General features: G+C 36.5%; 1 long non-coding RNA gene across 1 annotated transcript in view; it reads right to left on the minus strand.

Moving 5' to 3' along the window:
- Positions 1 to 204: 204 nt before the first annotated feature.
- Positions 205 to 11,761, minus strand: part of LOC111814427 — a 22,892-nt gene continuing 11,335 nt past the window's right edge. Inside the window, exon 3 of the long non-coding RNA XR_002819421.1 lies at positions 205 to 279. This is a non-coding gene — a long non-coding RNA (uncharacterized LOC111814427). The remainder of the gene's footprint in view (positions 280 to 11,761) is intronic.

The raw sequence follows: 11,761 nt of genomic DNA on the forward strand, positions 1-11,761 counted from the left end.
TAAATATTGTAGTTGTGTGAATTTGGCAAATATTATAAATATCCTCCAGTAGACCATAGGAGTAGTGGGTTGTCCATAGGACTTGCAATATCAGAAGTTGTTGACTTGAGCCTTTCACAGCTCAGCATATTAATATGGCTCTACTTTTTTATACTTTTCTGCTGGGTGGTTAAGACCAAGATAAAGCAAGAGCTAGATAACTAGAAATGTAACTTTTGTATCTGCCAAGGTCAGTCGAATCCCCTCAGTGTTTAGCCTGAAATCTTGTACCGCAGTTTGCTCATCCACTGTCAGTGTCAGTCATGTGGATGAGTCATTAGCTCCCTGTGAAAGCCTGAGAGAATGTTTTCTCTCCATGTGACTCTCCTTAGGCACACTCTACCAAATCAATCACTTTCCTCTGTGGCCCCATAATCTCTTTGATCAGTAAATTTGAGATACAACTGAGTTACAGGATGTTGCAGTGCAGGTTTTCTTATGTTCTGCGTCCTTGCTGATCTAGAAAGGCTAGGATCAAAATGTTCACTGTATCTATAGTGCTTGTTTTTGTCTAATTTTTGGTCTGCAAATTTAAGTTGTTAACCCTCCAGAAGAGAGGCTTAATGATATTATTACCCTATAACATAGGTAGTTGAGCTTAAACTCAGTATCTGTCTGAATAAAAACATCTTAGACATAGCAGGAAAAGGTATTTTCCATCTAATATTCATATATTAAAATTTAAATCCCTACAGAATGTGAAGGAAAAAAATAAAATAAAAATTAAAAAAAAATAGGAAGGGGCCCGTGAGATGACTAAGTAGAATAAGTTCTTGGCTTACAAGCACAAGGGCCTGAGTTCAATCCCTGGTTCCACCAAATAGATAAATAAATAAGAGTAATTAATTTCCTTTTTTTACTCAGAAATATAGAAATCTAATCATGTACAACATTGTAGCTGGACAGGCCCATGACCTTTTTTTCTTGTCTCTTGTTTTCATTTATTACTGTTTTTTTAAACAAAAATTTACTGAGAGACAGTATAGCAGTAATTGCTATGATGTGACAAGGAATACATATTCAAAAGAACAGAATGACAGGCATTTAAAGCATAACCCTACCATTACACAACCGCTATTTTCAATGCGGTTGGTTAGTTCATGGGTATCAGCATACATAGTTACTCATGTTGGGAATCCTACAAATTAACTGATAGTTACAAAAATATGTTGAAGATTCTCACGATCATTGCCGTAAACAACTTGTCCATAGAAATGTATGGCTTTTTTCCTATAATGTTTCCTAGCTTTTCTACTTGCCTTCTCTTCATTGTTTAATCCTTAAGTTCTTGCTTTCTTTTAATTATAACTTTCTCTTTTTAAATCTTCTTTTGAGTTCTTACATTAGGGAAACTATACGATATTTATACACATGGGTCTGGTTTATTGCACTTGTGAGTATATCTTCAACTGGCATCCACTTAAATATAAAGGCTACAAGTTTATCATTCTTTATATCTAAGTAATACTCCATTGAATAAAAAAAAAAAGCGTAGAGTCCTAGCCCAGGCCCAGTGAGTGTGAGGGACAGCTTCCCACTACCCTGTGCCTGCGGGACCTACTGCTGGACCCAGTCCAGGTGCAGCGTGGGTGAGACCATCTTCTACCCATTTGGGACGACCCCCACCACACCACAGAACCTCCCCCACCCAGCCTGCAGAGTACAAATTTCTGCATATTTCCAGGATCCACCAGACACAGTTCTAGCCCAGGTCCAGTGAGTGTGTGGGAGAGCTTCGGGCTACCCTGCGCCTCCGGAAACAATTACTGGTCTCAGGCCAGACATAACGTGGGTGAGACCCTCTTCCACACCCTTGGGATGCCCCCCACTGATCCGCAAAACCTCCCCCACACAGCCCAGCATGTAGGAATTTCTGCCTTGTTCTTGGAATCCCCAGACCCCGTCCTAGCCCAGGCCCAGTGAGTGTGTGGGAGAGCTGCCTTTCCCCCTACTCCACCGTGTGTCCTCCAGGCTGAGTTCAGGCCTGGCATACAGGCATGGAGTGAAACCCTGCAGCTGAAATCCCTGCAGAGAGTGCAGAGGATAGAACCCAACAGCTAGTCCAGGAGCAGTAGATCTTACGAGAGGGGCACAACAGGTTCACCCTCAAGGGCAGCAGCAGGAAGGAGCTAAGCACAGCAGCCCAACCCAAGCCAGGCACAGCTGGATAAATCCAAACTTTGTAGATCTGCACCTGAACTTCAGTACGTGTTAAGGTTATAACTGCAACAAAGATCTACAACAAAATTCAGAAGACAGTGCTACACAAATTGATGAAAAGGAACAACATGCAACCTCAGAACCCAAGCCCATCTGTAACAAGTGCAGAGGACACTAACACAAAATAAATTGGGAATCACACAGCTGAAAACAATGAATCAATGGCTTCTGAAATAAAGAAACAGCTGCAGAAAAGTATAGAGGAACTCAGATTGGACATAAAAAAAAGAAATCCCTGAAATAATAACATCTGCAGTAAATAATCAAATGCAGAAACATATGGAGGAAACCCAATGCCCACGCAGAACAAGTGCAGAGGACACCAACTCGGCTCAAATGCATGAATTAATAGGATCAATAGTAAATAAGCAATACCAGAAAGTTATAGAGGAACTCAGAGCGCAATATATTTTTTCTTAAATAAAAAAAGAATTCTCAGAACTCATAGAATCTTAAGTAAAGAAACAACTTCAGAAACATAGGGAGGAAACCCAAGCTGAAAAAAACACTGCAGTAAAGGAATTTATAACTGCTTCTACAGAAGACATTGATAAAAAAAAAAATAGACGAGATTAGCAAAATGACGAATTCCTTGAATGGGCAATACAGGAAAGAAATAGATATAGAAAAAATTAAAATCTCAATAACGACCTTGTAAAACCATTTAAATGAAAGTAAAGCAAAGTTTCAGATCTTGAAGATACTGGTGCAGCAACTGAAAAGGTAAGAAAGGATCTCTTAAAAGCAACGAGGATGCAGGAAAGAATAATCAATCACCTGCAAGATGATGCAAAGATGAACAATGTGAGGCTAATAGGCATCAATGAGAAAGAAAGAGTCAATGCAAATGACATTTAAAAAAATTTGGGCAGACGTAATAGCAGAAAACTTCCCAAATATTAGGAAACAATGTGACTTTCAGGTAACCAAAGCATACAAAACGACAACTAACCTCACCCCAATGAAAAACACACCGAGATATAGAAGAGTCAAGATCCCAGAAATTCAGCCTAAGAATAATACACTGAAAGCTGCTAGAGAAAAGAAGCAGATCACATTCAAAGGAAAACCCATCAGAATTATGACTGACTTCTCTTCAAAAAACATGAAGGCAAGAAGAGCATGGAGCAGAGTACTTTAAGTGCTCTATGAAAACAATTTCCAACGCAGACTACTATACACTGAAAAATTCTCTTTCAAGTTTGATGTGGAAGTGAAATACTTTCATGACAAGAACACCTAAAGAATTTCCTGATGACAAAGCCAACCCTACACAGGATCTGAAAGATGTTCTAGAGAGGGAACAAAATGATCAGAACTCCACGAATGATATCAGAATCAACCAACTAAATAGGGTAAGCACAGAAGGAAACACAGAAGGAACAGGAGTAAAGGACAACAGGTAAATAACTTGTCAACTATAAATCATTACATTTCAATTCTAACCATCAATGTAAATTGACTCAATTCACCAATTAGGAGAAATAGACTGGCACAGTATATTAGGAAAGAAAATCCAACAATATGCTGTAAAAAAGAAATACATTTAACTAATAAAGATATTCACAGGCTGAAAGTCTAAGGAATCAGCACAATACTACATGCCCCAGCACCTCAGAAAAAGCAGGGGTAGCAATCCTATTCTGAGACAGTCTCAATTTCAAACCAACAAAGATCAGGCGAAATAAAGAAGGCCTTTACATTCTGGTTAGGGGAAAAATTCAAGAAGAAGAAGTAACATTCATAAATATGTATGCACCAAACATGGGAGCACCCAACTATATAAGGCAAATCTTAATGGACATGAAAAATCTAATATCCAAAATCACAATTTTAACAGGAGACTTTAACACCCCTCTATCTCCAAAAGATAGGTCAAACTCACAAAAACTTAGTAAACAAATAACAGAAATGATCCAGAGCTTGAAACAAATGGACTTGGTGGACATATAAAGAGTGTTCCACCCAAACACACCTGAATATACATTTTTCTCAGATGCACATGTGTCATTTTCTAAAATAGAAAACAAACTGGTCCATAGGTCATGCTGAAGTATATGTGAGAAAATAGAAATTCTCCCATGCACATTATCTCACCACAGTGCAATGAACCCGGAAATAAATGAGAAAACAAACCAGAAAAAATCCTTAAAGACATGCAAATTAAATGACACCCTACTCAGCAACCAATGGGTCACAGATGAAATTAAACAATGAATTCAACAATACCTACAATTCAATGAAAATTCAAGCACAACTTTTTGGAATTTATGGGATACGAAGAAAGCATTTCTCAGAGGGAAATTCATAGCTGTGAACTCACACATTAGGATAACAGAACAAGAACAAATAAATACCTTAATGCTGCACCTTCAACAACTAGAAAAGGAAGAGCAAACCAAACCAAGAGCCCAAAGACGGGAGGAAATCATAAAGACTAGAGCAAAAATTAATTCAATTGAGACAAGGAAAACAATTCAAAGAATTAAAAAAGCAAAAAACTGGTTCTTTGAAAGATGAAATGAAATCAATAAGCCCCTAGCTAACCTCATCAAAAAGAGGGAAGAAAAATTTCAAATACAAGCAATAAGATATGAAAAGAGTGTAATTACCACAGACCCAGTGGAAATTCAGAAGATTATCAATAGCTACTTTGAGAATCTTTACTCTCACAGAATAGAAGACACAGAAGAAATGGACAGATTCCTAGAAATGTACAAATTACCACAACTGAATCCACAAGATATAACCACTCTCAATAGCCCAATAACAGCCAATGAAATATGAGATGTAACCAAAAACCTAATGGCAAAATTCCATGTCCAAATAGATTCACAGCTGAATTCTACAAGACATTTACAGAAGATGTAGTGCCTATACTACTCAAACTCTTCCATGAAATTGAAAAGGAAGCAATCATCCCAAAATCATTCCTGGAGGCAAGTATTATACTGATAGCAAAACCAGTTAAAAACACAACAAAGAAAAAGAATCATAGGCCGAACTTCCTCATGAACATAGATGCCAAAATCCTCAATAAAATCCTAGCAAATAGAATACTGCAAATCATCAAGAATATCATACACAATGACCAGATAGGATTCATCCCAGGGATGCAAGTATGATTCAATGTTCGAAAATCTATGAATGTAATACACGATATCAATAGAACGAAAACCACATGATCATCTCCATTAATGCAGAAAAGGATTTTGACAAAGTCCAAATTTTATTCATGTTCAAAGTCCTACAGAAAATTGTAATAGATAGCCTGTACGTCAATCTGGGAAAAGCCATTTATGAAAACCCAACAGTTAACATAATCCTAAATTTGGAAAAACTGAAATCTTTTACACTTGTTTCTGGTACAAGACAAAGCTGTCCTCTATCACCCCTCCTATTCAATATAGTTCTGGAACCATTAGCTACAGCCATTAGACAAAAGAAAAAAATTAAGAAGTAAGAATAGGCAAACAAGAAGTTAAATTATCTTTATTTGCAGATGACATGATACTTTACTTGTAAGACCCAAAATACTCCACCAAGAAGCTACTAGAGTTAATACAGAAATTCAGTAGCATAGCAGTTTATAAAATCAATGCCCTAAGGTAAATAGCCTTCCTCTACACAGACAGCAAACACACTGAGAGGGAAATTATGGAAACTATACCCTTTACAATAGCACCAAGAAAGAATGAAATACCTTGGAATTAATCTATCTAAAGAAGTTAAGATATTTTCAAGGAAAATTACAGTACTCTGAAAAAAGAGTTCATAGAACATTTCAGAAAATGGAAAGATATTATATGCTCCTGCAAAGGAAGAACCAACATTATGAAGATGGCCATACTCCCAAAATTACGGTACAGATTTAATGCAATCCCTATCAGACTACGACCGACATACCTCACAGACCTAGAGAAATCAGTCCTAAAATTTATCTGGAACCCAAGAAGATCTAGAGTAGCAAAGGCAATCCTGGACAATAAGGACAAGGCAGGAGGCATTACAATTCCTGACTTGAAATTATACTACAAGCCACTGTGATAAAATCAGTATGTTACTGGCAACAAAACAGACATGAGCGTCAATGGAATAGATTAGATGATGCTGAAGCCCCTATGAACACACTCAGCCACCCTATCTTTGACAAAGGGGCCAAACATACTCACTTCAAGAAAGATAGCCTCTTTAACAAATGGTGCTGGAAATACTGTCTCTCTACAAGCTGAAAACTCAAATTTGAGCCAGGTATATCACCATGCACTAAACTAAAGTAAAAATGGATTAATGATCTAAACATTAAAGCAGAGACACTAAATCTCCTATAAGAGAATGTGGGAGGATCCCTGGAAGACATAGGGGTAGGCAAAGAGTTCATGGACAGGAATCAAATCCCATGGGAAACAATTGAAAGAATTAACAACTTGGACCTGCTCATACTGAGAATTTTTTTCACATCAAAAAAAATTACCAACAAAGTGAAAAGGAAGCCTACAAATTTGGAAAGAATCATGACAAATAAGTATTCAGACAAATGTCTGCTCTCTAGAATTTATAAAAAACTAAAAAGGACTAGGGCCCCAAAATTTGAAGACCCAATACACAAATGGGCATCCAAGATGAACACACACTTCTCAGGGGAAGAAATTAAAGAAGCGAATGAATACATGAAAAAATACTCCACATCTGTAGCCATCTGTGAAATGCAAATTAAAACAACTTTGAGATATCATCTCACCCCAGAAAGAATGGCTATCATAATGAAATCACCCAACAAATGTTGGAGAGCCTGTGGTGAAAAAAGAACCCTTCTCCCCTGCTGGTGGAAATGTAGACTGGTGTTTCCATTATGGAAATCAGTATGGATACTCCTTAGAAATTTGGACTGGAAATCCCCTTTAAACCAGCTATTCCTCTACTGAGAATTTTCCCAGAGGATCTGAAAACATCATATCAGAGTGATATATGTGTGCCTATGTTTATAGCAGCACAATTAGTGATAGCCAAATCTTGGAAACAACCAAGATGCCAATCACCTAAGGAATGGTTGAAAAAAATGTGTTATTTTTACACAATGGAGTATTATTCAGGCATTAAGAATGATACACTTGGGGGCCTGGCCCTAGCTCAGTCCTTTAAGTGGCTGCTTCCACAAAGCTGTCAGCCTCAGGTTGCTGGAGTTCGAACCTCACAACTCTCCCGCTGGCCAAAAGTGCCCTGAAGGCATTCGAGGAACAACAACAACAAAAAAAAGAATGATAAACTTGAAGCTTTTATATTGAAGTGGATGCCCCTTGAACATGAACTCATAAGTGAAATAAACCAGACTCACATGTGTAAATAGCATATATTTTGCCTATTATAAGAACTCAAGGAAGACATACAAATAGAAAGTTATAATAGAAGTAAAAGGAAGGCAGGATCTCAAGGACTAACTAATCAAGAGAGGGAAAGGAGAAGAGCTAGGAAACATGAATAAGTCAAACCATACATTTATATGTAGAAGATGGGCTAAGGCAACAATCCTGAGAATCTCGAGAAGATTTTTGAATCTACCAGTTAACTGGAAAAGTTCTAACCCTTACTAACTATATATACTGATACCTGTGAACTAAGCTACTGCACTACATATGGCAATTTGTAATAGTAGTTTCATGCTTGGAGAGCCTGTCATTCTGGTCTTCTGAATATGGACTGCTTGTCATGACATGTCAGTTGCTGCTATGATGTCTCTTGGGTAGATGGGTAGATGTTCAAAAAGTAGGGGGTGGTGAATGAAAACAAGAGACAGGAAAACGAATATTGTGGGACTGTCCTGCTTCGAGGTTGTATATGGTGAGATTTTTGCACTTATGTGTAAACATAAGAAGTTTATAATTCATTATGCTTATTTTTAAAATATATTCTAATTTTTCAATGTTTTTATCATATTCTGTAGGGACTTAAAGTTCAACATATCAATACTTGATGAAAAATACCTGTTCCATATTATGCCTAAAATGTTTGATATGCAGACAGATAGTGAGGTTAAGCTTAACAGCCTAAATTGTATGATAATAACAACAAGCTTGTCTTCTGGATGGTTAACAACCTAAGTTTGCAGACCAAAATTAGAGAAAAAGGAGGGCTACAAGGAAAGGCAACATTTTGACCCTAGCCTTCTAAGGTCAATTAAGACTCAGGACCTATGAGAACTTTTACTATAGCATCATGTAACTCAGTAGTGTCCCAAATTTTCTGATCAAGGAGATTATGGGGCCAAAGGGGAAAGTGATCAATGATGTAGAGTGTGCCTAAGGAGAGTCACATGGAGAGAAAACATTCTCTCAAACTTTCACAGAGAGTAAATTAGCCTAGCAATGGCCGTGACTCATCCTCATGGCTGACACTGACAAAGGTTCTACAATCTTAGGTACAGGATCTCAGGATAAATCCCGAGGGTATTTCACTGAGTTTATCAGACCCAAAAGCTACAACTCTTGTGGCATAGGTCCTGCTTTACCTTGTTCTTAACCATCCAGCTGAAATGTATAAAAACAAAATATAAGAAGTAAAGCCATGGTGCTATGTTGAGCTGTAGGGGACTCAACAATTTCTGACATTGCCAGTCAAGCAGAAGACCTAATACTATTTTGGGTTACTGAACTCTTTTAGAATATTTTGCTGAGTTTACACACCTATAATATTCTAATAATGAGACTTAACAAAAAAGGGAATACAGTTGAATGTCCATTTTGTATCTGTGTATTCAAAATTGTTAGGATAGATATATAGTTATATTCTCTTAATGAATAGAGTGATTTGTTCTAATGGTGTCAGCATATCATGTCTGCAACTTGTACAGCAATTAACCACTAGGAATAATGTTTGCAATGTGTTAATTATTGAAACTGTCCAACGAATTTGATTTGAAACTGCCTCATTGCTATTTGTTTATCAATATAATTATGTGAAAAAATAAAAAAATAAAATAAAGCATATCTTTTTTCATCCATTCCTCAGGTGACATCATGTTGTTTGCTCCAAACATTGCCTATCACAAATTGTGCTGCTATAAACGTAAGTGCACATATATCACTATGATATGATGTTTTCCGTTCTTTTGGTAAAATTCCCAGAAGAGGATAGCTGAATTGAGTGGGATTTCCAATCCTAGTGATTTAAGGATTATGCACACTGATTTCCATAATGGTTTCACCAGTCTACAGTCTCACCAGCAGTGGAGAAGAGATCCTAATTCCCCACATTCTCTCCAGCATTTGTTGTTGGTAGATTACTTGATGATAGCCATTCTTTCTGTGGTGAGATGGTATCTCAGTGTTTTTTAATTTGCATTTCATGGATAACTAGTGAAGTGGAACATTTTTTCATATATTTATTTGCTTCTTGAATTTCATTCTATGAGAAGCTTTTGTTCATCTCGGTTGCCCATTTCTGGACTGGGTCTTTAAATTTTGAAGTCCTAATATTTTTTATTTTTTTTATAAATTGCAGAAAGAAGACTTTTGTCTGAGGACTTAGCAATTAAGATATTTTTTCTCAATTTGTGGGGTGTCTTTTGACTCTGTTGCTAATTGCTTTTGACGTGCAAAACTTGTAAATATGAGGAGGTCCCAGTTGTTAATGCTTTCATGTATTACCAGTGCAGTTTGATTTTCGCTCATGAACTCTTTTGCTACCCCCAGGTCTTCAAGAGTTCCTCCTACTTTCTCTTCTAGGAGATTGACTGTTTCTGTTTTAATGTTTAGGTCTTTAATCTGTTTTGGCTTTAGTTTAGTGCATGATGAAAGAACAAAGAGAGGGCAACGAAAACAGCTGGTAAACATGGCAGAGGCAAAACCATATATTTGTGTACACAAGCTGCTTATTGCAGTGATCTTGAGAATCTCCATCAGGTTTTTGAAACTAACAGTTATTTGGTAAGATTCTCACCGTGACTAACTATGTATTCTGATACCTGTGAACTAAGTAAATACACCAATGATAGCAATGAGTAGTAATAGGGCCATACTGGGAAGGCCTGTCATTCTTGTCTTCTAAATGTGTAGTGTTTTAATATCCTATCAATTACTGCTATACTCTCCATCAAGTAAGTGACTGTTTTTAAAATAAGTTAACTACTATGAAGACAAAAATATGCAATGTATTAATTATTGCAACTGCCCTACTAACCTTTTTGGAGACTGTCTTATTGTTATTTGTTTCTCAATAAAATTAAATTAAAATTTAAATAAAATAAAAATAAATAAGTTAATAAAAGTAAGCAAGAAAGAAGAAAAATGTCAAAAGACTGTCCTCGTACATTGCTGTATATGGATAGATTTCTAAATTTCTGTGTGAAAATGTGTAATTGCTTACTTCTTTTTTCACATTCTATAGAGATTCAAAGTTTAACATATCAATGATTCGTGGAAAATACTTGTTCCATGTTATGTCTAAGGCATTTGATATTTAGACAAATAGTGATGTGAAGTTCTACTGCCTATATTGTAGGGTAATAATATCATTAATCATTTCTTCTAGAGGGTCACCAACTTAAGTTTGCAGATGAAAAACTTAGAGAAAAAAAAAAGTTCTACTAGGATAGCCAACACTTTGTCCCTAGCCCTTCAAGGTCAGTGAGCACTCAGGATGTAAGAGAACCTGTAACATAACAACCTGTAAGTCAGTGGTGTCCCAAATTTTCTTTTCAAGATTATAGGGGCACAGAGGAAAGTGACTGATGATGTAGAGTGTGCCTAAGAAAAGTCACCTAGAAAGAAAATATTCACAGTTTTACAGAGAGCAAATTTGTGAAGCAATGGCTGTAACTTATTCACATGGCTGACACGGGCAAACGATATACCTACTGCTGTACAGGGCTTCAGACTAAATCCTGAGGGGGTTTGACTGACCTTGTCAAATACAAAAGTTACACTTTTTGTTATATAGGTCTTGCTTTATCTTGGTCTTAATCATCCAGAAGAAAAATATAAAAACGAGGTTTAAGAAGTAAAACCACATTAATATGATTAGCCTTAAAAGCTTAAGTCAACAATTTCTGACATTGCCATTTCTGTGGATAATACACTGCTATTATGGACTACTGGACTCTTGGATCATTTTGCTAAATTCATACACCTACAATATTTGAATTGCAATGGAATTCCCATATCTGACAAAAATAAGCAAGAAAATGGTGATATAAATGCAAGACCATTTTGTAGTGAGGAAAAAATTCTATCTATCTATATCTATCTATCCATATATATCCGTATATCTTTTCCCTTCCTTTTTTCTTAGTTTTCTTCTCTTCCTCTCCAAGTTGTTCTTTGCCTTTGAATAGTTTCTTTCCCTTTCATAGAATCTATTGTAGCATTCAGATTTTACTTACTCTTTCAGATTCTTACACTATGGGGGCAATATGATGTTTACACATGTGGGTCTGATTTATTTCACTTATGAGTATGGTCTCTAGTTGCATTCATTTACATATAAAAGCCTCAAATTTATCTTTCTA

Source organism: Octodon degus, unplaced genomic scaffold (assembly GCF_000260255.1).
Source record: "Octodon degus isolate 3935 unplaced genomic scaffold, OctDeg1.0 scaffold00313, whole genome shotgun sequence".
NCBI lineage: Eukaryota > Metazoa > Chordata > Mammalia > Rodentia > Octodontidae > Octodon > Octodon degus.